Consider the following 27332-nt stretch of genomic DNA (forward strand, 5'->3'; position numbering starts at 1 on the left):
AGGGTGAAGATTTCGTCGAGCTACGCTTTTGGAGGACTCCAGAGGTTTCTCAGGCCCATCTCGGTCATGGCCCAGGAGAAGGGAAGCTCGACGCCCGGAAAGCTGTTCAGGGTCTGCCCTGGATGCCAGCTGCAGAATGTCTTTAAGGAAGACGAACACTCCTTTTGTCTTTACTGCCTACATGAGGACAAGACGCACGTGGAGAAGGACTGTGCGTTTTGCGGCAACACGTCGGAGCGGACCATGAAGGACCGCCATCAACGTCTCGCCAACTGGCTGGAAGGGAAGAGCCCGTCCGGCGAGAAGAAGAGGAAGAAATCCGAGCGGTCTTCTAAGACCTTTGAGGACGCCCCGGCGACGGGGGTCCAACACAAGGCCAAGCACCGCGAGTCCGCTGGCACCGGGAGCGCCGAACGGTCGGGCTCTACGGGCGCCAGGCAGGGCGCATCCTCCCCGGCACCATTAACCACGAGCCAACGCTCTGGGTCGGGTAAGAGGAAGGCCGAGCACCCGGCGAAGCTCCTGGAGAGGCCCCGGTCTAGCTCGAAGGCGGAGGGGGAGCGAGGCAGTGTCCCCCCCCCCCTCAAGGAGAAGGCGGTGAGCGCACCTAAGGTGGTGAAAGCCCTAATCCATCTGGCCAAGGCCTCTATCGAGACAGTCGCGGCGGCCCTGGCTCAGCCTGTGGAGGCTACACCAGTGGTGGCGACCTCGGGGCTCAGTCTCCCTGCCACCGCAGAGGGAGTCCTCTTTTATGCCCATCGACAGGACCCCGTGAAACCTCCGATGGAGAAGAAAAAGGGGGGGCAGGAGGTCGTCGTGGATTCGGCCTCAACCTCTGAGGAAGAACTGATCGAGGTCTTAAGCAACGGCGTTGGCGTGGAAGAAGACCAGCCCGTCGGACTCCCCTCTGCAAGCGCCGCAAGACAACTCGGCGGCCATTTTGTTGGCTATACAGTCCTTATGCTCAGAGATAAGGACAAGACTGCCGTTACCAGCGGAGGAACCACTCCCGTCGGGGGGACCCGGAACCAGGCCCTTCTGGCAGCCCCCCTCCTAAGAAAAGAAGGATTCACCCTCCACCTCCTTTTCAGCCGTCGCGCCCCGTTCAGCCCTCCTCCCCGTCCACGACTCGAAGGGATGATACGGGGACTGACACGGCCGCGACGGGTACGGACGACTAGGTGTACGACGAGGATCTGCCGTCGTCACCTCCAACCCGGGCTTCCCCGCCCGACGAGATTGGATCTTTTCACTCCATGATCGCCAGGGCATCCGAGCTCTTCCAGCTCTGCCCTGAGGAGAAGAAGGAAGGTTTCCTTTATCAGCGGCGCGAGGCCAAGAGGAAGACGGTCCTCGCGGTACCTCTACTGGACGATATTTGGGATGAGGGCCTCGCCCTCCTCAAGAACCCATCCACGACGCCGGCTAGAAGAGACCGGTACGAGAAGAAGTACCGGGTCCCGGATGCGGCCCCCTTGTGCCTCCGGGCACAGCCTACCCCGGACTCCGTCGTCTCCGCGGCGGCCAGGAAGAAAGCGGGGGGGGGGTGCGGCCTCCACGTCGACTTCTCCGCCGGACGGCGAGGGAAAGAAATTGGACACGATGGGGCGCAGGGTCATCTCGTCTGCAGCGACGACGATTAAGGCGCCCAACGCCTTGGCTATCGGGGAGCTGTGGTACAAACTGGCTCCCCTGCTGGACTTCCTACCGGACGACAAGAGGGCGGATGCCCTGGAGATCTTGCAGGAAGGTGAGGTGGCGTCGGACCACGCCATCACGATTGCGACGGACATCGCCGACACTGGATTTCGCCAGTTGGGCAACGGCGTGTGCCTTAGGCGGCGTGGATGGCTCAAGGCTACTGACTTCCGTCAAGACGTACAGACCAGAGTCCTGGACATGCCTTTCGATGGGAACAACCTGTTTGGGAAAACAGTGGACGATTCCCTTCAAGCCATTAAAGCGGACACAGAGACGGCCCGGGCTCTCGGGGTTCTCCAGCAACGGCGGCCGCCCTTTCGGAGCGGCGGAGGCAAGGGCGCCTCCAAAGGTTCCGGCGGCAGATTTTCCACCTACCGTCAAGCGGCCCGTTCGTCGTCTCAGGAAGCTTACAGGGGACGAGGCAAGTCAGGCGGACCCCGCCGTCGTCGCCAAGGCGGCAAAGCCTCGTCGAAACAGGACTGAACCGGCCGTGGGGTTGGGCCCCCACCGAAGCACCCCGGTGGGAGGCCGGCTGGCGAGCTTCGTCAGCGTGTGGGAGTCCATCTCCACCGACCGTTGGGTGCTGGACGCCCTAGCCCAGGGCCAGGCGCTCGAGTTTCAAAGAAGGTGCCCGCGCGTCCCCCCTGTGGCCAGGAAAGAGCTTCACGTCCCTCAGCTTCTCCTGGAGGTAAAGGCGATGCTCAGGAAGGGCGCCATCGAACTCGTCCCAAAGAGGCTTCGGGGCTCCGAAGTTTACTCAAGATACTTCCTCGTGAAGAAGACGGGAGGATGGCGCCCCATCCTAGACCTACGACGACTGAACAAGTTCATCAAGGCACAGAAGTTCCGGATGGTCACCCTCCAGCACGTCCTGGGTCAGCTGGAGGAGGGCGACTTCCTGTCGTCGTTGGATTTGGAGGATGCCTACTTCCATATTCCCATCCTAAAGGGGCACCGAAAATTTCTCAGGTTCGTGGTCCAAGGGCGTCACTATCAGTTCAGAGCCCTTCCCTTCGGACTACGGTCGGCACCCAGGGTATTCACCAAGTGCCTTGCACCAGTGGCGGCGCAGCTGCGCCGAGAGGGGATCCACGTCTACCCCTACCTGGACGACTGGCTCATCCGAGCCAAGACGAGGGAGCTCGCCGTGGAGCACACGGCAAGGACCGTCCAACTTCTCACGGACCTGGGATTCTCCGTGAACTACGCCAAGTCCCACCTGGTGCCCGCGCAAGACGCACTGTTTCTGGGAGCGAAGCTCGACACAGTGTCCCTTCTGACCTCCCCGTCGGAGGAAAGGACCAGGGCCATCCTGGGCAAGGTACAGCGGATGTTGGTTGCCGACGCGGCCAAGGTGAGGTCCATCAAGTCCCTCCTCGGAATGATGTCTTCTTGCATCTACCTCATTCCCCTGTGCAGGCTCCGGAAGCGCCCGTTGCAGGAGTTCCTGGACGCGCGCTGGATCCAAACGACGGGCAGCTTCGAGGAGAGGATCACACTCGACGAGAGTTTCCGACGAGCGATCCGGTGGTGGGGCACCCGCGCGCATCTGACGGCGGGCATGGACTTCCAGGCCATCAGGAGACAGTGACCACGGATGCCTCCCTGGAAGGGTGGGGAGCGTACACCGAAAATCTGCACGCGAGAGGCCTTTGGCTCCCGACGGAGAAGTCCCTCCATATCAACGTCCTGGAGCTCCGTGCAGTGTTTTGGGCCCTCAGGTCCTTCCTTCCGTCCCTCAAGGGCAAGGTGGTGAGGATCTTCACCGACAACACCACCACCATGTTTTACATCAGGAAACAGGGCGGAACCAGGTCCCCAGCACTGTCCAAGTAGGCGCAGGACCTGTGGCATTGGGCCGTCGCCCAAAGGACGTTTCTGGTGCCGTTTCATCTGGCAGGGATAAAAAACACCATCGCCGACTCACTCAGCAGGGAGCTGCGCTTGTGCCACAAGTGGGAACTACGGCAGGATCTAGTGGATCGCCTCTTCCGACGGTGGGGCACACCCCAGATCGACCTGTTCGCAACGGCGACGAACTCCAAGTGCCGGAGGTTTGCCAGCAGGTTTCCCCAGCCGAGGAGCATGGGCGATGCTTTCTCGTTCCCCTGGGAGGGCCTGTTCCTATACTCGTTCCCTCCATTGCCACTGCTGATCCGGCTCATCAACCAGCTCAAGAGGTCACGGTGCAGGATGATCCTCGTCGCACCTGCGTGGCCGAGGCAGATATGGTTCCCGGACCTTCTGGACTTGTCAGCGTCCCCGTCAATCAAGCTGCCAGTGGACGCGGATCTGCTCTCCAGGGAAGGAGGCGCCATCCTCCACCACGACCCGAAGTCGCTGAACTTGCAGGCCTGGCTCCTGCGGCGCTAGAGTTTGGAGGATACGACATACCGGCCGACTGCAGAGAGGTTCTTGCAAAGGCCAGGGCGTCCTCGACTCTTAAATGCTACGGACACAAATGGAAGAGGTTCTCTGTCTGGTGCCACGCACAGAAGATTAACCCTCTAAGGATTACGGCTCCCCAAGTACTGCCGTACCTGTTGACGCTGGCCAAAGCTGGACTGGCACACGTGTCCATCAAGATTCATCTTGCTGCGATCTCCCGATACACCAGAACCACGGGGCGGACGTCCTTGTGGTCTCATCGTCTGGTAAAAGAGTTCATGAAGGGACTGTTCAGATCGTTCCCGCCGGTGAAGGCTCCGGCCCCGGCGTGGGAGCTCAACGTGGTGCTGACCAAGCTCATGGGACCTCCGTTCGAGCCTCTGCACTCGGCCCCGTTGAAGTTCCTGTCGTGCAAAACAGCGTTTCTTGTGGCCATCACCTCCGCACGACGGGTGGGAGAGATCCAGGCCCTTTCCTGCAGGGCCCCGTACTTGACTTTTCACGGCACGAGGGTAGTGCTCAGGACGCACCCCTCCTTCATGCCAGCGAACCCTTGGTGTTGCCTGTGTTCTTCCCGTCGCCTTCGTCGCCGGCTGAGTGGACTTTGCACTCGCTGGATGTGGCTAGAGCGCTGAAGTTCTACGTGGACCGCACAAAGTGTTTTCGGACGACGTCACAACTCTTTGTGAACTTTGGACCTGTCAATCAGGGGAAGGCTCTCTCGAAGGCTTCCATTTCCAGATGGCTCTCCGGCTGTATCATGTACTGTCATCGGTTGGCAAACCGACCGCTGCCTGGCCGTCCGAGAGCCCATTCCACCAGAGCGATCGCAGCTACCACGGCGTTCCTATCTGGTGTGCCTCTGCTGGACATATGCAGGGCTGCTACGTGGAGGTCGACGCACACCTTCACGAAATTCTACTGCGTCGATCGGGATTCCAGGGAGGAGTCCAGGGTCGGCCAAGCAGTGCTGCGCAACCTGTTCGCCTGAGGTGAGCCTGGTGAGGAGGTAAGATTGCTTAATGTTGAGTTTGATGTAATGCTTAATGTTGAGCCTTTGCCACCTCCCGTGGTTGTGCATGTGTGTACTGCTATGTATTCTTTATTCATGAGCATGTGAATCCATGCCAGACCCCAAGCTGGAGAAGGAACAAGTTACTTACCTGTAACTGTTGTTCTCCAGCATGGGTCTGGCATGGATTCACATGCGAACCCTCCCGCCTACCCCTCTGCGGCTCTTCACTTGGTCATACTGCCACTTCACGTGCTTCCAAATCTGAAGATGGCTGCCAGAGGCGGGGCTTAGGTAGAGGGCAGGCATTGGCTGTGGTCAGTATGACGCAGAGATCAGTGATTGGTTACTACTACGAAAGACAGATTAGAAACGAAACTGATACTGGTTTTTTCTTTACCGAGGATTCCCAGCCTGACGACGGGGAATATTCATGAGCATGTGAATCCATGCCAGACCCATGCTGGAGAACAACAGTTACAGGTAAGTAACTTGTTCCATCCGCATCAAACACAATGTCACAAGGTGGTCACTGTTTTCCCATTGCCCACCCCCCTTAACTCGAGCTTATTCACCCCTTTTTCACTCCTCATGTTCTTCTGAGGGTTTTTCCTCATCTGTGTTCAAAGCAGAGTCTTGATCGTCCGGACGACCATGGGTGACTCCTTGCAGAGTAGCTACCAGATGTCTCCAGGCCATTAGGTTTTCCGTTTCATCCTCCCCTCCCCTACTGGCCGCTTCATACCATGCCACTGTTTCGGCCTCTGCCCATTTCTGTAGATCATGCCACCATGCCTCATTCTAGGTCTGTGGCTCGCCTTCCAGCCCATCGCAATTCTTTGCTTGGCCAATATGTAGGCCATGTCCTTCAGCTTACTCACATGCCTCAGGTTGCGAGGTCTTACAAAGCCCCCCACCATACAGACCCAGACAGATTCCACATCTAGCTTAATTTCCTTCTCGGATAGTCGGTGCGTGATTTCGCTCCAGAATTTCCCAATCTCCGGGCATGCCCAGAACATATGCACCATCCCAGTGTTTACCTCCCCATATTTCGGGCATGCTTGTGTTCCTGCGTTCTTAAATCTGGCAATCTTCTGGGGGGGGTCATATATGCCCTATGAGTTATGTATAGTTGGATCTGCTGCAACCTGGCATCTCTGGACACTTTTTTATGATCTCTCTGGGCTCTTGCCCATAGCCCATCATGCATAGGCTCTCCTACTTGGTTTTCCCAGTCTCGTCTCAGCTGTCACTTCCTTGCCCACCCTAGACATCAGAAGTTTGTAGATTCGGGAGACTTCATGTCCTCCCTGTTAGAGAGAATTCTCTTATAAGGCTAATTTCCCTTACCTATAGAGTCTCCCAGCAGCTTTGCTGGATTTGAAGGGTTTATTTTTTTTCTCCTGCTAAGAGTGGGACCGTTTTTCCCACTCTTAGACAGATTGCTAGTGTATGTTTTAGGCTATCTTGTGTGCTTATGGTCTATGGGGTTTTTCTCACCCTCATAGGTATCATCTTGTTAACGTGTGGTACACAGCACCCTCTGTGCCGTTCAACAGGGGTGTCGTAGCGACCCCCAAACATAGACTCCATACCCTGGCACTGACTGTCTCCCAGGGCATGTAAAGTCCCCATTGACTTTACTAGTCAATAAATATGAACTAAACCAGTACAACCCATCTTAATATGGAAGTACTGGAAAGGGGTAACAGTTTTTCCCTAGTGTTCATTTTCAAGTGGGTACCGTACAGTCCCTCTCTCAAGTTTCTGGCTGGTGGCAGTGGTTACTACCATAAATATTCGACCGCAAATATTTTCCTATGGGATTTTCCCATTGTTCGAGGCTACCACTTTTACTGACAGCCTCTAACATACCGCTGGTTTATTTTAATATTAACTTTAATCCAGTGTATTTTTGTTTTTGTTTTTTTTTTTGTTTTTTTTGCCAGATGTTTAATATTTCTTTCTAGTCTTTCTCTGAAATCCTAACCCAGGTCGGGGATCCTTTGTCGTCCTTTTGGCGGGCTTCTGCACAGAAAACCTCCTCTCGGCGCCACCAAGTCTGGGGTAGACGGGATGTGTGGGAGGGGGAATAGGCACCCTGGACAGGGTTGCCTACGCAACCCAAGTCGCACTCTGCCTTGATAGGCTGAGGGGGTTCTCCCGCCAGGAGAGCCACCCCACTGTGTGAGTGACAGGTAGGCTGTATGAATGGGGGTCTTGCTGCATAAAAGCAGGGTCCTGAGGACTGGAGGACAAGACGTCGCCACTGGAACTAGAAACCCAAAGAGGAGAGAAGCCGAAGACATCTGCAACGACTGAACCACCGGTGAAGCCCTGCTGCAGATCCTCACCACTTTTCTCCAACGACTCGAGGATCTTCACCTGCAAGAGTCTTCTTCCCTTGAGCTGGTGGGGCCAACCAGTTCATCAATCGCCTTCCAGGACCTGCCTTGGTCGAATCTCCAGTGCCCTGCTCTCGGAGACCGAATAGACAGGCAACCGTTCACCACGACCGCGATTTAAAGGAGCGTACCTTTTATTCGTTTTGGCAGCACTGCAGCTGGTTTCATCCCTGGGCAGTGCAGTAACTTGAACCTTCCTCCACGACGAGAGCCTCTCTTCCTCTGCTGGATCTCCCGAACTGCAGGAACTACCGCCACCGGAGGAGCCTCTTCCACTTTAAAGGTACATTGCTCCGCCAGGCCTCCCGTTTCGTTGGGTATCGCTAAAGGTGTTTTAAATCCTTTACTTACCTACTGGGTTGGCTGCCCCTGTCGTCTAAAATTACCTTTCACCTTCTGCAATCGCCTTTTCAAATTCGTTAAACAAAGACTTGACTGCAGCTACTAGAACAGTTTGATCCTGGGCACATTGCCTTGTACCATTGACTCTGGCACAGGCCTCTTGACTCTGGCTAAATATGTTACAACTGCTTTCTCTAGATTGCTTTTCACCTAGAAATGTGTTGGTGCACCCAACTCTTATAACCACCTTTTTCCTTCCCCTTTTTAATACTGTGAAGTGCCATTTTGCTCAGTTTTCACCTCAGTATTGCATATGATAAAGGGCTGCCTTGTCTAACTTGTTCACAATCTACTTGGGAAGTGTTGCTAGTGTGTTAGAGTCCAAACCTATATAATCTGTCGTTTCCCGCCCTTTTGAGAAATTGTTAGTGCCATTTCTGCTTGGTTTACACTGCCGTTTTGCTCAGTTTTCACTCTTGCTCAAACTTGTCTACAATTTAAATAGGGAGTTGTGTATACTTTTCTTGACTTTTTTTTAACTTACTTTAATAATAGTGATTTGTGTGTTAACATCAGAGTGTGTAAAATATATATTATTTTTGATACAAAGCTTTGGTCAGTGTTTCCTTGTTCCATGTATTGTAGTCCTATTGTGTAAACCCTGAATACTGCTCATCTCCCTCTTGAGGTAAGTCTGACTGCTCAGCCACAGCTACCAACTAAATCTGTGTGGTACAGACTGATACCAAAGGGGATTTATTGCATATACCTGTAGTCCTAATCTTCTGTAGTGCTCCCTAAGGGAACTGCATAGGATTCTGCCCAACACTCCCTCCGACACATCATAGGTTCTCTACAGCTTCATCGGGTTGCTTAGTCAACACCACTTCTGGCCATATTTCCTTCGCCTTCTGCACCACTCTGGTATTATTAATATATTGTCCTGGGTGTAGACCGGTTTCTTCTACTAGTTCCTCAAATTTAATTACTTCCCCTTCTTTCCATAGGTCTCCCAATGTGGCTATATGCCCACCGGTTCCCAGTGATTGCGGATTGTCTTTCTTTGCTCATCTACACCCTGCAATGCCACTAGCGGCGTCTGCGTGGAAAATGGGGTTGGGTTATCTATGGCCCGGCAAGCTCTGCGCCACACCTCCCATCCTAGTTTCAACAGCCTAGATGGCTCCTGCACTTCTGATTTGGGCACCCATATGTTCTCTTTCAGGAAAAATGGGGCACAATCGGTCCTCAGCAGCCTGGATTCTGCTGTGGGGTCCTCCATCAGCCATTTCGCCATGTACTGTAGTTGGCTAGCCACGTAGTAGATTTCAAAATTGGGCAGTTTTATGCCCCCTTTATCATATGTATTTTGTAGTTTCCATAGGGCTATCCTATTCCTGGTGGTGTGCCAGATAAAGCCTCTACACAGGCTTTGTAATTTGCCGAAGAAGCGCATGGGTATCATATAGGGGATGTTCACAAAAAAGTGTAATAGCCTAGCCAGCGCGACCATCTTAAACAGTGCCACCCTCCCTATCGTTGCCAGGGGGAGTTTCGTCCAGAATTTCATGCTATTCTCCAGGTGTTATTGCCCTCTCCGTATTATGCGCATGTTCGTCCTCCACTTTGTGATAAATATCCACCCCCAGGTATCTAAAGGACCTAGTCTCCCAGGGAATCTGCAGTACTAGTAAATTCTCATGAGGGATCCCTCTATATCTTCCCAGTGGGAACAGGCTAGATTTTGTGGGGTGAACTGCAATCCCGGAGAGCAACGCAAATTGCTCCATCACCTCTAGAATGTATTGCAGATTTTCTTCTGTGTATCGCAGGTATAGCAGTATGTCATCGGCATACAGTGATATAAGATGGGGTCCCCCCTTCGTATAAATCCCCACCGTATTGTATTGTCTCAGGTATATTGCTAGAGGTTCTAATGCGAGGATATACAGCATCGGAGACCAGGGGCACCCTTGTCTGGTGCCCCTGCTGAGCTGCCATTTGTCCGAAATGTTCGCTCCCGTCTTAATCCTGGTTATTGGGGAGCTATACAGCAATTTAACCCAGTTCAGGTACCCAGGCCCTATTCCATATACTTTCAGAGCTGCCATCAGCCAGGGCCATCTGACTGAGTCAAAGGCTTCCACCGCATCTTGTGACGCGATTGCTACGTCTTGTGTATATCCTTCCGATTGCTCTATAACATGGTGGAGCCGTCTAAGATTGTCAGATATACTTCTATGCGGCACATATCCCGTCTGGTCGGGGTGTATGAGTTTACCTATAACCTGCCTCAGTCTGTTTGCTAGCGCCGCTGTAAGAATCTTACTTTCTTGGTTTAGCATGGATAGTGGTCTGTATGACCCGCAGTCCGTGCTAGGCTTGTTGGGCTTAAGGAGCAGAATAATTATTGCCTCTCCGAGGGATTCCGGCAGCCTCCCTGTCTCCCATGCCTCGTTCAGCATATCCAGCAACGGGGGGAGCACCTCCGACCCATACATCTTATAAAACTCACTTGGAGTCGGGCTTTACAGGTATGTAGTTGCTTAACTACCGCTTCCAGTTCATCCAACGTAAGTGGGGCATCTAGGTTTCCTCTCTTCTGCACTCAGCTTCGGCAAACCTATATCCTCTAGGGTTTCCATGAGCTCGCTCCATTCCCCTCCTGCGGTGTCTCCATACAATTGTTGGTAAAACTCAAGGAACCTCGTATTCACTCCCTCTTGGGTGTCTAGTATCTGGCCGTTCTTCCCCTTTATTTCCCTGATGGCTTGTCTATGCGCCTCCTTTTTATATAACCATGCTAAGTCTCCCTGGCTTGTCTCTTCCCAAATGTTCTCTTTCCGTATATTTCTTATAATTTAGGTTACTTAGCCTCTCCCAATGTCCCTCACATACCCGCTGTAGCTTACTTATGGTTTCGCCCATCTCCGGGGAGCTGTCTCCCTTATTTCTGATTTCCTCTAGTTCCCGCTCAGCTTTCTGTAGTTCTCGGGTTATTTCGCTCTGGAGCCCTTTGGATTTTGATATGGCCGGCACCTCTCGCCACCACTTTAAACGCCTCCCACAGAGTGCTCACAGAGTCTACACTTCCGGTGTTTCTTTCAAAACATTCCAGAATGTCCTCTCTGGTCTTCCCAAAACACTGCATCTTTTAATGCCTCAGCTCTAAGCCGGCATGTGGGGATCTTCGCTCTGGGGGGTAAATATTGCCATGTTACCATTGGGGAATGGTCCGAAAGGACCCTCGCTTTGTATTCTGCCAGCTCTATCTCTCCGGTTATCTCTGGAAACGAACATGTAGTCCAGCCTAGTGTATACGTTTTGTGGAGCTGCATAGTGTGAGTAATGTCTATCTTGTGGGTGGCACAGTCTCCATATTTCTAGTTGAAACTTGCCTTATTAGGTTCCTTAATGTTTTGGCTACTGAGGTGGGTTTACTTTACCACCCGATCTGTCCATCCCTGGGTTTACCATGCAATTAAAGATCCCCCCTCTCCCCCCCAAATATGGGCTGACTTTACCATAGTGTCTTGAAATAGGCTACGGTATTTTGGTTGGGGGCATATGTGTTGATTATGCACACGTCCTTGTTTTCAATCGGTCCTTTTATCGTCACCATCCTCCCATCTGGGTCCACTGTGGACCGTACTAGCTTAAAGGGCACATGCAGAGCGATCCAGGTAATTACTCCCCTCGCGTATGCTGAGTATGCTGCCACAACAGTAGCGCCTTTCCATTTTCCCCGTATTATCTCTTGTTTGTCTTTCGTTTGATGGGTTTCCTGTAGCAGAGCTATGTCAATTTTCTGCCTCCTCCAGGTACATCATTATCTTGTTAATCATAAAATAGTTGTTGAGCCCTCAGACATCCCAGGTTACTATTTTAAGGTCTCCCATTTTCAGCCGTATCCATTTCCACCTCTATTCCCCTCGTCATTCATGTCACGCGCCATAGCGCGTGGGTGTAAGTTCGTTCCCCAACTACAACAGAATTCCATAGGTATAGAAAAGACTTACTGAACCGAAATGATCTCCGAAGCAGTTCTTCAGTCAGCTGTGTTCGTTCGTAGCATCATCTTTCAGAGGTTCTCACAGCCGCAGCATCATCAAGCAGCAGTCTTCGTTCGCAGTACCTTCATTTAGAGGTTTCCTCAGTAGCCTCTGCATCTTCCGAAGGTTTTTTCCTCCGCTTTCCGAAAACCTGCAGACAGTTATTTAATTAACAAACAAACTTAATAGAAAATCAGAAAGAAGTTGAAATAAGTTTACGTACCAGAAGTTTCTTTAAGTTTTCACTGCTCAGTTATTACCGCGCTATTCCCTGAAGGCAACATTTAATCAGTATAGATGAATTTACGTTTGTTAAACTTTTATGCATCACGAGTAACTTCGCAGCCATTAGCCTTTCCGAATTCCGAGAACCTGCAAAAACAAGGGAAAATATGAAAGAGGGATCTCTCTCTAACATAGGGACTATTCCAAATCTAAAAGCTAATAGTATTTTCTCCAGATACTTACCCAAGACAAATCCTGGAAAAGCAAGGGCATTTGCACACCTCAGCCTTCCAAGTTTAAAGTTTCTTTATGCCAACGCGCCCTTGTAGAATAACAGGATGGAGAGCTCCACAAAACATGCACACAGGTGAGAATGGAGGGATTACCAAAATTTGTTAAACAGTAATTTCTCAGAAATTAGATATTATAGCAGTTCTGTTGTTGTTTACACAGAAAAGGAATCCTAAAAGTGCCCAATTAACAGGCTGAGAAGGCATTACGCTCCCGAGGAGTCCAGGTAAGCGTTACAGCTGCAAGGCGAGGAGAAAGACCATCCTTTCCGTCCCCCTGTTGGATCACATTTGGGACGAAGGCCTGTCTCTCATGAAGAACCCTTCTACGGTCACGGCAAAGAGGGACCGCCTAGAGAAGAAATACAGGGTGCGGGACTCTGCACCCAATTGCTTGCGGGCCCAACCATCACCGCACTCTATCTCTACAAGAAGTCGTCTGGTGTTTCATCCTTGGCTGCGTCCACCCCTCCGGACAGCAAGGGGAAGAAGTTGGAAACTATGGGACGACGTGTTCTCCAGCATTTGGTCTGGCCATGGATTCACATGCTCATGAATATTCCCTGTCAGGCTGGAAATCCTCTGTAAAGAAAAAAATCAGTTTGTTTCACTTATGAACTGTCTTTCTCATAACAATCAATCACTGAGCACTAGTTCATACTGCCCCAGCCAATGAAGAGTATTACTCAATTTTTTGGTCAATCGGGCCTTGCGCTCCATTGATTAACCTTCCGATTAAAGGGGACCCGTTTTTCTGATTCTTCAGTGCCCCTCAAGGGCGGATTGCCTCAAGTTTCTTCATGGAGGCTTCCAGAAGATTCTAAGGCCTACGCCGCATGGATCATGTCGCGGGGAAAAGGAAAAGATTCAGCTCCCCTATTCCGGATTTGCTCCAGCGGCAGCTTGCGGAATGTCTTTTCGGACAACCATTCTGAATGCCTTTACTGCCTGTACATGACGCACAAGGAGGAGGATTTTGCTTTTTGCCAGGAGATAGCCCATCGCACGATGAAGGATCTGCACAAGCGGCTGAACAAGTAGCTACAGGCCAAGGCCCTTGCTCTGGGTGGGTCCCAGCAGCATTCCTCTCCTAGCGCCAAGAAGGCTTAGCGGGCTTCTAAGACATTTGAGGGTGCCCCTCCCATGGGGGTCCAACAAAAGGCTAAGCACTGCGAGTCCACTGCCACCGGTAGTGATGTTGCAACAGGCTCCTCGGCGACCAGGGCGTGATCAATGTCTCTAGCCTCCTTCACCGGTCAACGTTCGGGATCATCGACCAAGAGGAAGTCTGATCATCCGGCCAAACTCGAGGAGAAGCCCAAGTCCATCCTGTCAGAGAAGGCCAAGGGGGATCGGTGCTCGGACCCTCCCCCTAAGGAGAAGGCAAAGCAGGACAATGCTCCGGCCCAGACGGTGAAAGCCCAGATAAACCCTTCCATCGAAGGGGTGGCGGAGTCGCTTGCGAAGGCCGCCGAGACGGTTTCGCATGGCGCAACCCTGAAAACAAGGGTGTCCCTTCCTCCCAGGTGGGAGGCTGCGTTCCGGGCCATAGAGAAAACCCGGAGAAGACGATGCCTGTTATCTCCTCGAGACCTTCCCCTCTGGAGGCTAAGATGCGGGGGTGGAGGGGTTTGGTGGCCCTCCAGGGTACAGATCTCTTCGGAGGAGGTGCTCACCGGTCTGCAAGCCATCCAGGAGGAGGAAAACGTGGTAAGCAAGCCCTACGACGACAGAGAGGACACCTTTGAGGAAGAGCAGCAAGGCGACAAGGGCCTGGGCTCCGGCCGGTGCCCCAGCAGCCTATTTCGCCTACACCTCAGCTGCCACCCCCACCTTATCTACCTCCTAGAGACCTCTCTGTGGATATTCTATTGGCACTGCATATGATGGTCTTTGAGATACAGACAAGAATGCCTATCGTACCTGCTGCCGTGGTGCCGGCGGCGGCTGAACTCACCCCACCCATGGCAACGGGAGCCTCCAGCCAAGAAGAGTTGCCCTCCACCTCCTTGCCACCCGTGGCCCCCCTCTTCCTTGTCAGCCTCCACTCCTCCGGACAGCGAGGGCAAGAAGTTAGATGCCATGGAACGACGGGTCATCTATTCTGCAGCGACGACCATCAGGGCCACCCTCGCCGTTGTAGCACGCTACGACCGGGAGCTGTGGTTCAAGAACGCCCCCATCCTGGACTTCCTCCCTGACGACAAGAGGTCGGAAGTGCTGGAAATTCTGCAGGAAGGTGAAGTGGCGCCATCGCGGTGGCCACTGACCTTGCCGACGCAGGATTCAGCCAAATGGGCAACAGCGTTTGCCTTAGTCGTCATGGCTCAAGGCCACCAACTTTCGTCAGGACGTTCAGTCAAAGGTGTTGGACATGCACTTCGACAGGGACAATTTGTTCAGGAAGTCTGTAGATGAGGCTCTACAAGCCATAAAGACGGACACAGAGACGGCACAGGCCTTGGGCACTCTTCAACAACAGAGGCAGTCCTTGCAGCCCTCAAGGCTTTCGGCGGGGGCTCCGCTAGTTACCACCAACCCTCCCACTCTTTGGCCCAGGAAACCAACAGGACTTTGGAGGAGGACGTCGCCAAGGCGGCCCTTCGACTTGCAAGCAGAATTTACCCGACCATGGCGTTGGGCCCCAACCCGTGCACCCCCGGTGGGAGGCCGGCTGGCGAACTTGGTCAGCGTGTGGAAGACCATCTCCACCGCCCGTTTGGTGCTGGATGCTCTCGCCCACGGAGATACGTTAGAATTTCAACAGAAGTGTCCCCGAATACCACCGTTGGCCTGGCAGGAAAACCACATCCTTCAGCTGTTGCTGGAGGTGGGGGCCATGTTAAGAAAATGTGTGATAGAGCTTGTCCCAAAGAGGCTCCGGGGTTCCGGCGTGTAGTCCAGGTACTTACTTGTAAAAAAAAGACCGGAGGCTGGAGGCCCATCCTCTATCTTCGTCAACTAAACAAATGCATCAAGTCCCAGATATTCCAGATGGTTATGCTTCAGCACGTGCTCGGACAGCTGAAAGTAGGAGACTTCCTGTCGTCACTGGACTTGGAGGATGCGTACATCCTGTTCATCTGGCAGGAGTGAAGAACTCTGTCGCCGACTCCTGGCAGGGCGCTCTTGCCACGAGTGGGAACTTCGGCAGGACCAAGTGGATCACCTGTTCAGCAGATGGGGCAATCCCCAGATCGATCTATTTGCGACAGCGACGAACACCAAGTGCCGGAGGTTCGCCAGCAGGTTTCCCCAGCCAGGGAGCATGGGGGACTCATTCTCATTCCCCTGGGACGGCTTGTTTCTGTATGTATTCACTCTGTTTCTTCTTCGACTAGTCAATCAACTCAGACGGTCCTGGTGCAGGATGATCCTTGTCACATCGGTGTGCCCGAGGCTGATCCGATTCCCGTACCTTCTCGACATGTCGGCGTCCCCTCCAGTGAAGCTTCCGGTGGTTGCAAATCTTCTCACCAGGAAAGGAGGCGCAATTCTGCACCACGACCCAGGATCGCCGAATCTGAAGGCCTGGCTCCTGCAGCATTAAAGTTTGGGGGTTACAATCTCCCAGCGTACTGCAAGGAGATACTTTCCAAGGCCAGAGCATCGTCTCCTCTTAAATGCTAAGGACATAAATGGAAGAGGTTAGTCGTTTGGTGCTGTACACAAAAGATCGACCCTCTACGAGTCACGGCTCCGCAGGTGCTGCCGTATTTGCTGTTGGCTAAAGCAGGAGTGGCCCATGCTTCCATCGAAGTTCATCTGGCGGCTATGTCCTGCTACACCAGATCTCTGGGGCGGTCGTCGTTATGGTCACACTGTCTGGTTAAGGAGTTTGTCAACGACTGTTTCGTTCGTTACCGCCGGTGAAGGCTCCAGCCCCGGCATGGGAACTCAAAGTGGTACTGGCTAGGCTCATGTGCCCTCCAATTGAACCTATGCAGACCGTTTCATTGAAATTCTTGACGTGGAAGACAGCGTTCCTCGTCGCCATCACCTCTGCACGACGATTGAGTAAGATTCAGGCACTGTCCTGTAAGCCACCTTATTTGACTTTTCACGACACAAGGGTGGTGCTGAGAATGCACTGCTCCTTCATGCCCAAGGTGCCGTTGGTGTTTCTTCTAAACAAGCCCTCGGTGTTGCCTGTATTTTTTCCGTTGCCGGCTGAGAGGACTTTGCACTTGCTGGATGTGGCTAGAGCACTGAAGTTCTACGTGGACAGCACAAAGGGTTTCTGGAAGACATCGCAACTTTTTGTGAACTTTGGTCCTGTTAACAAGGGAAAGGCCCTCGCCAAGGCTTCCATTTCTAGGTGGCTCTCCTGCTGCATCACCCATTGTCACTGGTTGCCAAACCGACCGCTGCCTTGCTGTCCGAGAGCCCATTCGACCAGAGCGATCGCTACTACTACGGCATTCCTGCCTGTTGTGCCCCTGCTGGACATCTGCAGGGCTGCTACGTGGAGGTCAACTCACACCATCACAAAGTTCTACTGCGTCCACCAAGATTCCAGGGAGGAGTCCAGAGTCGGCCAAGCAGTGCTGCACAGCATGTTCGCTTGAGGGAGTCTGTTCCAGGGGTAAGTGTTAATTGCTTCTTTTGAGCCTTGCCACCTCCCGTGGTTGTGTAATGTTGTACTGCTGTGTATTCGTTATCCATGAACATGTGAATCCCTGCCAGACCCCATGCTGGAGAAGGAACAAGTTACTTACCTGTAAGTATTGTTCTCCAGCATGGGTCTGGCATGGATTTGCATGCGAACCCTCCCCCCGACCCCTCTGTAGCTCTTCTTGGTCATACTGCCACTTTACACGCTAACAAATCTGAAGATGGCTGCCAGAGGTGGGGCTTAGGGAGAGGACGGTCATTGGAGGGGGGGGTAGTATGACCTAGAGGATAGTGATTGGTTTAGATGAGATATACAGTTTTAAAGTGAAAGTGTTATTTCTTTTACCGATGATTCCCAGCCTGACGACTGGGAATATTCATGAGCATGTGAAACCATTCCGGGCCCATGCTGGAGAACAATAGTTACAGGTAAGTAACTTAAACCTTCCCCCATAGCCGTCTTGCTTTGTCCTGGAGCTTGCTGGTCCTGGGTCATTCAGCTCCCTGACTTTCCACACCGGCTCCGTTTGGTATGCCCTGCTGGGACCCTTGTCCAGCCCTAACCGTTCCGCTGCTATCCCTAGTATTCTGTAGGTTTACCCTGGCATTGTCACCCTGTGATTCTTGTTTTTACACGAGAATGCCAGGCCAAATGGGAATTTCCATCTCCATCTTAGGTTAGCAGCGCTTAGTTTCTCTGCTGCTCTTCTGAATGCGATTCTTTCTGCATTGTCACCGGTGAAAGATCTAGGTAAATCTGTAGGGAATTGTTTCTGGAAAGCTATCACTTCTAGGTCCTTGACCTGCGTCAGGATTTTTTCTTCTTGAGTATGAGTAGAATGTAATCTCGCTGTCTCTGGGCCTGCTCTGCTGTTCTGCAGTGCTGGCCCTACCCTGTGTACTCTATCCAAGATTATCTCTTTTGTCTGGTCTTCAGGGTTAATGAATGCCAGGCGCTGCTCCATCCAGCCTGCTATGTCAGTGCCTTTGGTGGTCTCGCAGATTAAACATCCTGTGTCTGTTTTCCAGCTCTTCGATCCTGCTTAAGATAATTTTGGTTGTCTTAATTGCTCGTGAAACTGTGTGCCCAACACACAAGACCCTTTAAGACGAGGTAGCAATACTTTGAGATAGAAAGGGATGCAGAATATACTCGAACATCAATAATCAGACTGACTCAGGAAGATGGCAAATGTAAGTCTGTTTTATTTGCAATTGATTAAAACGGGGAGTATAACGAACATCAGCGAACATCCGATCGATCTTCTCACTAAGCAAGTTTCATTAAAAAAACTGCTTTTATAGTAAAAACACAACATCACTGATGTCAATCTACGTGGCAAACTACAAAAACCTACTTGGGAAAGTGATAGGCTTAGAGGCAACATCTAGGTATACGTTCCATACTTGTCAGGGAAGTGAATGGGTCTCTAACATCAGGTGGGCAACTAAGTCCTCCTCTAGTGCAAGTCAATTTGAACATCATCAAATACACGATGTCCTGTTGGTTACACAAACTATAGGGCTCTCTATTATGTGGCCCTCCTATAATTGGTTGGCACCCTTGTAACCCTCTGTAATATTCCACACACGCTAGCAGCACACAGGCTGGCACCCAGGTGCTGGTGGGCTGGTCTTGACCATAGCTTCCCACCTAATTAGCCTGCCATCTGTCATCACTCTTGCCGTCTGCCAGTCAATTAGCCTTTGAACACTGGCCTTGGAAATGTTCTCTGTGCCTAGTTTCGGCATAGTTTGTCTCTTGGTTTCGATGCAGCTTAACTCAGTATCGATTTTCTTCCGACCATGTGACTGGAGACCATGTTTCAGAGCTTTTCTGTATTTAAAATATTAATAAATGAACCTCTGATGTCTTTAATGTACTTGCACCGCATCTCGAACAGGAGTTTGTTCTTTTCACACGTTTTGTAGCTACTGCATGTACATCCAGGCTCACGGTGGGATTGACATCCTGGTCCTGGTCCTGTGCCAGCCAAGCCTTTCTTGAATTCACCTCCGCCATTAAGTTTGCTTGCCAACTGCGCCACACTGAAAAAGAAATTCTGGTCACTGGGCCCAAGCTCTGCTAAAGTGCGTTGTGGAACATCCATATTCCATACATACCTATGAGTATACGTTTGGCGCATCGTCGAAATCCATTTGCTACATAGCCAGTCTTAAGAATACTTTGTCTGTTTCCGTTTTGCGTCTGTACAATTATAAAAAGGACTTTGCATTTTCTTCATCGTTTCTGTAGCATGAGCATCTTCATCTCGAGCCCGAAATGTTGCTCATCTTTAACACCTCCTCTTTAGATCCTATAGAATGTCTATGGTCTTCAGCCTCTTGCCTCCTTTTCTGGGTGCGTCAGCTCTGCTTTTCATGACGTCACCAGTCTTCTCTTGCTCATTTTCACAATTCCTCTGGGATTTCATTCAAATGGCCATCATATTGTCGTGAGTGCATATATGGTTTCCTTAATGGGTACCTTTCTTCCATGATTCATTGCAGTATAGGCATTTTCACTGGCACTGCACGTCTCACACTCTGGCTCCCAACATATAGGCAGCATGGGGGCAGAGCTTCGAGTGGGGGTACTTGGCTCCACCTCTACACTCTCCCGTCGCAGTGTTCGTCGCGTTCCTCTGCAGGGCTTCTATTGCGGTCTCATTAACGTCAACCCTCACTGCGATTGTCTAAAGTTCATGTTTGATCTGTCATGTAGGTGATCATGTGGGCTGTCGCTTCAATTTCATCCTTGAATCTTTTTTCTATCTTCTCATCGGGCATCTTAGCAGGTCCTGCCTGGTGAGGCTTTGTCATGCTCTTCTGGGCTTGTTGTCTATTTCTGCTGGCTGAACTGCACCTCCTCTACATGTGTCAGCTCAACATTGTGGTTCGTGCCTGACAGTCGCCCAGTGGGCTCCCAATGCCATACGGGTTCCAGTGGCGTACTGTTCTTACGACTCCCCGTCTCCAGGCACCTACCCTGTTTCTCCGGCATGTGATTGTTCCGGGGACGCTCTGTGCTGCTACAGTTGGAACAGGACCTGTTCAGCCATGCTGCGGCCTGGCACTGAACGGGGTTGGCTGTATTCTCTTCGTGGTTCTCTCTCCCCACAGGTCAAGGGCATCAGGGTGCTTCAAAATTCAACCCGATTTGCAGGCGCCATTGTGAGGTCTGGAATCTGCGGGTGCCATCTTTGGGGCAGACTCCCTCGGAGTACCAGCTCCTCCAAAGTCCTCATCTACTGTTCCTGGCCCCTGAATGCCGGACCTGGCGCATGCTCTGGCCAAGCCCCAAAAACTTCATCTGGCATGCGCTCCAATTCACTGCACAACCTGCACCTCACACGTGGACCATGAGCACCCCTGGTTTCGGTTCAGGATTCACTGCTTCGAGCGCCCACCCGGGGAACTACAACCTTGCCACAGACCATGGGGATCGCGATCCGCACCAGGCGATTCAGTTGTCCGCCTCGGCCCTCTTGGGAAGTCTGAGCTCAGCCAGAACTCCCAGTTTATGTAGCGATCTTCGGTCGCGGCTAGCCGCACCTTCTCCACAACTGGTTTTAACCAGTGCCACGGTTCTCTGGTCTTCCCTTTTTCACAAATGCCATAGATGTTTGATTAAATATGTACCTAAAAATAATTAAGCTTCAAAGAGTATTTTTGAAAACTGGCAAAAGGGGCCATGTGTTTCATTGGAATTTTTTCTTTCATTTTTCAGTTTCCAATTAGTTTGCTTGCCTATAAAACTGACTTCACTTGTTTTGTTGCAGTGATTTGGTAATGGATGTCAAGTCATGATTTGTCCGTTACCTTTGTTTACCCCATACTTTAGATAGGCTGATGCTGTAACTCCCGAGACAGGTCTACTTATGTGCTTCTTTTGTGGGGACTGCAGTATGGGTAACATCTGCTGGGCTCACTTGATTCAGCGTTACTCTTCGATGCTCCTAAAGGTGTGAAAGCCTGGCACCCATCAATTCCAATTGACATGGCTTTTTTTTCAATTGTTCACCAAACATTCTATTGATGGATTGTGCTGATGCCATTCTGAAACTTGCATGGATTACTTTGTGAAATGCCATTCCCTAAGTCAAATAACTAATTAGATTCAGCACGACCAATTCTTCTGCCAAGCTTACAAGTGGGTGCGGGGAAAGGTGGGTACGTGGGGGTAAAAGGGTTCTGTACAAAACTTTAGCGTGCTACAAACATTTTTTCAATCTCTTTGCAGGAGCACGTTTTTGGAGTTAAATTGGAAGAAGACATTGCCTCACTGTTCTGCTGCTGTGCTTTAATGAGTCTGCAGTTTGTGAATGCTTTCATGGAGAAGACATTGCCACAACCCCCATAAAGACATTTTCATTCGAATAGAAACTGGGGGAGGTTCCCTTTGTAATTTTTGTTAAGATATGTTGCAAAGCCTCTGTTTTTTCCAATTGTAAACAAATGCTTTCCCTGGACTTGATATGTTTTGAGGATTCTCTATTTGCTTACAACACACTGTGGGAGCATTTCTGACTGAATCGCCTTTCCTTTTTTATAGATTTGGACTACATACAAAAATACATTTTAATTAATTTCTTTGAACCTGAAAGGTTTTTTGAATGTGTGTACTGGATTTAAGCTTGGTTGCCTATTCCCATGAATCTACATTATTTGCTTGATATTAAGTATTCAGAGAGAAGCACACAAGAGTGGGCTTACACTAAAAACATTCCAAATGCTGTTTGGCATGGCTTAGTTGATATTTCTTCAGCTAAAATAATTTCTGGACAATACAGGACTGCACTCAAGAAAAGTGTCTGTTAAAGGAAAGGTGATAATATACCACTGCTTCATTCATCATAAACGTGTCACAGTGACCCTTGAGTAGGTGTTCGTTAACTTTGTAGGTTCTAAGTAATTCTGAAATATTGTAGTTTGATAGCAACGTACAAGGTACTGGGCCATCTATATATATTCTGCAATGGGGTCACTCGTGCCTGCCGCTCAAATTTCCACGCATCACTGGCCTAAACAGACACAAGTACATCCCACTTAGGCCGCCTGCCCCAAAACGTTGTCTAAACGGGTTTGGTTTTGCCTAAAGAAGCAAACATTAGACCCTCTTAGCAGTATCAAGCCGATCTCCATGTCACATAGATTTGAATTGACTTGACTGAGCAAATAATGCTTCATTTAGCAAAGTACATTTTAATATTATCTTGACGCTTTCTGTAGAAGGATTTCAAGTAGAGCAGCATTGTTTTTCAAAAGCTTACGAGAAAGCCCACAACCATGAGAACGCCTATATTGTGCTGAAAATCCTTTGGTTTGTGCCCTCTTGCATGCAGGTAGATGAAGTCGCTTTAGTGTGTAGAGTCTCCTATGTCGTTTCAGTACAACTCTTTAATGTTTTCTTGGATTATGCTAGTAGATTTTAACGCTTGACAGCCCCATATTTCAGTAACCTTTTTCCGTTTGTTCCCAAACCTAGTCCGCAGTTTTCTCCACAAAACCCAAGTATTTGGCAGTTTGAAGGAAATTACGTGATTAGAAGATTTTGCCCCCTTTCTAGCATTGTGGCTAGAAAATGAGCATTCAAGCGACCGGTCGCCTTTACATTCTTGACTGTCTGACTCTGTGCACCATATTTAAGTAAAGATGGCACTTGTTAATTTGGGTCTCATACTTGCAACCCTTTCATAGCCTGAGGTTCAATGTGTGTAGATGCAAAGCATAGAACTCTTTTTTGATTTTTACCCAAATCATTTTGCTCTTAAAGTTTGCCAAAATGCTGTTATGTGTCGTTATAGTTATGGGACTATTTAAAATCTTGGTCAGTGTCAACTGGCCCATATCCAGTTGCAGGCATTATTCTGATTGTGCATACTTTCTTGCAGACTAAAAGCAATGAAAAGAGGTTTATTTGCGCTACACCAACATTAACATTCTAATTAACCAAATGTGACTATTTACATGTGTTGCCAAGTAAGCCAGTTTAGTTTTGGCAGCACCTGTACACTGTGACCATGTCTGTGAAAAGACTGAATAGCTGTACATATTCTGAAGCACACACATTTATCATTGAAAGAACTGACATGTATGCCCTAGTCTAGCTTTGCCCTGAAACCATTTAAGGTAATCTCAGAGTATTCTTCTTGGAACTAACACTGAATTGAATCACTACTTTTTTTTACTTCAGCATCTGGATTCGTTTTTAGAATTGAACCTAAATCTCTAAACCCAACACTTTACCACCTTCCACCTGTCAACAAAATGGCTTTGGAAAATGATCCTACTGCTATGGCCCATTCCCTTACCCCTATATTGATGGGGTTATCATAGTTGGAAAGGGGACTTTGGACTATGAGTGCAATAGCCACAACAGTGAATAATCTTTCCTTGATCCATCATGAATCCGAAACGCGCTTTTCTTTTATGTGCATCAAACCTTTACACGTTTAACTGGTACTTTTCATTTACTAAAACTTAGATGAATGTAACGGGTACTTTTTCTTATCCTCTTCCACGTCTTGCTTTTTCTACTCCCAACATGCTTTGTATACATTGTCCTTATTTTGATTGATTCTTAATGATTTACTTAATTTTGCCAATGCTATTTCTTGTTCAACTTGTCTAACTTTTGGACTTTTTGATACTTTTTCAAATATGCATCCTTCGTTACCGCTTCTGAAACGAACTCCTTCCATGTGTTAAGTTTCATCCATTCTTTTGTCCACATGTTCTGAATAATTTCAATGTACCTGCCCAGATTACCTATCTGTTCCCTCTGTTATAGAGCTTCTGCTAATGTCAATCAACTCAGACTGCACTATGTGCTTTCGCCAACCTTCTCAACTCCCCATCATAAATGCATTCTTCTTTTAGATCTTTCTGTGGCTTTTGACCTTTTGTTGCTGGACTTGACCATCATTAATACTTTGCACGAAGTCTTCACTTGGATTATGTGTCTCCATTCTAGGCTGGCTTTCTGTACTATGTAACAAAATGTGAACCTTCTTTTCCAAACTTACCTGATGCTCCATCTACCTAGATTAATCGTTTTGTACTTTCTCCTCAACAATCTCTTTTGAACTTAGATATGTGTAATACCTAAATTTACATTTGTCCTGCTACAGATATTGATCTGGTAACCTGTACCAGTTCCATTTCTTTGTAATTTTGATCATGAATCTTTACTTACCAGCAATCCAAAACTAAATGTAATCCCTGTCGTGTGCATGTCATTTCACTTCCATTATTCTTAGGTACAGGTAGGTTGGCCCAAGTTATCCAGTGTTGTCATGGCAAATAGAAAGTAGGTACCAGGACTCGGTTCTACAGATCAGCTCTGTTCTCATGGAGTTATGACTCGAGCGTTGCATTGTGAACTAAGTCCATAAAAGTAATTATAAAACATATAATATGTAGGGAAAACGGGTTGCAAACACATTCTTAAGTATTAAAAAGGTTTCCCCATATTCTTTTTTTGTCTGACCTTCACTTATGTTATGAGTGGTTGTTCTATGATAGATGGAGGCCATTGTATACAATTGTCCAGTTTTCCTTGTACTCTTCACATTGCCCTTTATTTACTCCCTAAACTGATGCAGTTTCTCATAACTTCGCTGAAACAGAGAAGTGGAATCCATACTCTATGCCACTGCTGTTTATAGGCCCTGTGGCTCTTTCCGCTAGCACATCCCGTACATTTCTTGGGAGATCCTTGCTCCCTGCCCTGCATCTTGGGCTTCTGGATAGGGCACCTCCTGCATGGTGTGATATCTGGTGTCAGCCCCTAGCTATTCTTTGTGACCTCAAACAGTGGAGAGAGATTTTCCAATAGGAATTATCAGTGATCTAAGACCGCCCGACCTCTGAAGTCAAATGGAATGAATATGCAAAAATATTGATAAACTTCTGCCATTTAACATTTTCACAATCGCTTGTTATCTTTGTAATTTCATAGTCCCTTCACAGATCACATTGATATGGGAGTTCCATTTACCACTCTTAGCTGCTAATGGTGTATATGATCAGTTTAATGTTCGGGTTATTGCCATCTCATTTATTGAGGCTAGATGCTTCAGTAGACTTATTGATAATCGCAGGACCAACAGGTAGAACTTTTGAGATAGTTAAAATCTAGTAGTAAAAAACAGATTTAGGAAATGGTTAACAGGGTATCTGGAAGAAACTAGGGAGATGTTAGGGCAAGTTGCACTATTCACACTCAATCTGAGCAGTATGTAGTGTTCCATGAGGTATTGTCCTGCTAATGTATTAACTGCCTACTGCCACTCTGCAAAGCAATGGTTTAAAGTGGGACCTAATAAACGATAAACCTTTGTCACTTGTTCAGTTCCTTCACTGTATATTTACTGTGGAAGTGAATGATCTACCAGCGGTCTAGGCTCTCTGCACCCCAGCCCTATTATATAGCATACTGTACAGAGAACTACTGACCAGTTGAACTTAGTTTTGCTCCTGTTATTTTGATTGCATTACAGAACAGGTTAAAACTGAGACTTTGAGATTTTCCTCTGCATGGTATGCTGCTAGAATTTGTTTTGGACCTCTTTAAATGTAGCGGTAATGGCCTGTTAGCCCTGCAAAAAATACAAATTGCTTGGTATTTGCTTTTTCTTTAAAAAAAAATATCTTGCAAGGATGATAGATTTGTTACTAACGCATTGTTGGCTGCAAGCTTGCAGTACTGCCAAGGTTATTTTTTCAGGCAGTTTTCGTAGGTCTAAGGGACTTAAGGAGCTTTATAGAATATATGAAAATATATTTTAGCACAGTACTTAACATTCTTGTGAAATACCTTGTACAAAAAGTGAACAAATTTGTTTTAATTTGCGGTGCAGTTTTTTGGCAACCATTGAAGGGAGGGTCTCCCATTAAATGAAAAAATTGATATCAGTGGTGCGTGTTTATTCCAGGACAGTATTACATAGCTTAAAAGGCCACCACTAATGGCAGTTAAGAGGCATAAAATTGATTCCTTTCTTAAGACCCAAGATCTTGCAGCAGTGGTCTGGTGATGCCCCTCCTTGCACTTCCGTGAGTGGAGTAACCTGTATGTCTGCTGGATGTTAATTGGCAGGAGAGACCAGCATATTTCAGAGTTCTGCAGGCTATATTTCTGAAAGGTTTTTGACATTGGGTTATTATCACAAAAACGATAATGTCAAGATCCATATTTGAGCCTCCAAATGTAATTCCTATTTGCTCACTCTACTCCAACCCCTTCTCCGAACACATTTGATTGCCCACACACAACTTTAACTTTCAAGATGTTAGTCTCATTTCTTTGCAAAGGGTTATTTGGGACCATTCAGTGTGAAACTGCATTGTTCTGACCTGATTATAGCCAACCGGAAATGATTCTGAAATGTTTGTTTTTTGTAGTCCTAGAGTTTAGAAATATCATGTGTTAGTAGAGTCCCTTTCCATTGCTTAAAAAGGGAATGAAGAGAATCTCAATATAAATATTGGTGTGCGTCTTAAATCTCAGGGATGCAAAATATTCACATTTGATCAAGATTCTTTGCAATGTTACTTTATACCAGCCCCACTGAGTTTAAACACGGCGCAATCTTAAAAAGAAATTACCATTTGGTTTGCAAATTACCTTTTGTTTGTGTTCATATTTGATGTAAAATGTTTAGCAGTGAAAGTTGTGTAAGTTTGTTTTTAAAAAAAAGTATATGTTCTTTAAAAGACTATAGGAAATAGGCTATAGTGCTAGATCTGATTAATTGTTTTCCTTAATCGTTGCACAAAGTATTTCGCAGCAAATCTGAAAAGGATACATTGCTTTACCTTGAGCTGAAAGAAGCAACTTATTTTAAGTAGCTTGGTTAGTGAAATGGTTATTAAAATTACAGATCTCACTTTGATCATTCTTATTCCATCTTCACACTTTTGTTATTTTACAACGTGAAATAAATTGAATTATAAAAAAAAAAAGCATTTGGTATTCACTGTTCCCAAAGGGTGTGGATGGAGAGAAGTAATGGACATCATGACGCTTTGTACATGTTTCTTTGTGAAGTGAAGAGAACAGTGAGCACTGTGTAAAGTAGACAGGAATCTGAAGGTCTGGGTGGCGAAACCCAGTGGCGTAAAACAAAATTGTCGGGGCCCTCCTGTGAGCCTCCGTTCCCAACCAAGCACTGCAACTTAAGCACGAACCACGCCACACTCCCTACTGGCCTGGACCACCACTCGTGCACAATGCACAGGAGGATCATGCAGCTGCAGGGGCACACTGCACTAAGTAACCGATTCAAGTATGTGT

At 48.7% G+C, this 27332-nt stretch overlaps 1 protein-coding gene across 2 annotated transcripts in view; it reads left to right on the forward strand.

Annotated features, from left to right (window-relative positions):
- Positions 1-27001, forward strand: part of LOC138582171 (gametocyte-specific factor 1-like) — a 933223-nt gene extending 906222 nt beyond the window's left edge. For both annotated transcript variants that reach the window (XM_069653216.1, XM_069653217.1), the window contains exon 10: positions 21276-27001. The gene's annotated coding sequence lies outside the window, so the exon portion shown is untranslated. The remainder of the gene's footprint in view (positions 1-21275) is intronic.
- Positions 27002-27332: the final 331 nt, after the last annotated feature.

This window comes from Ambystoma mexicanum, chromosome 3q (genome assembly GCF_040938575.1).
Source record: "Ambystoma mexicanum isolate Mex_15411 chromosome 3q, UKY_AmexF1_1, whole genome shotgun sequence".
NCBI lineage: Eukaryota > Metazoa > Chordata > Amphibia > Caudata > Ambystomatidae > Ambystoma > Ambystoma mexicanum.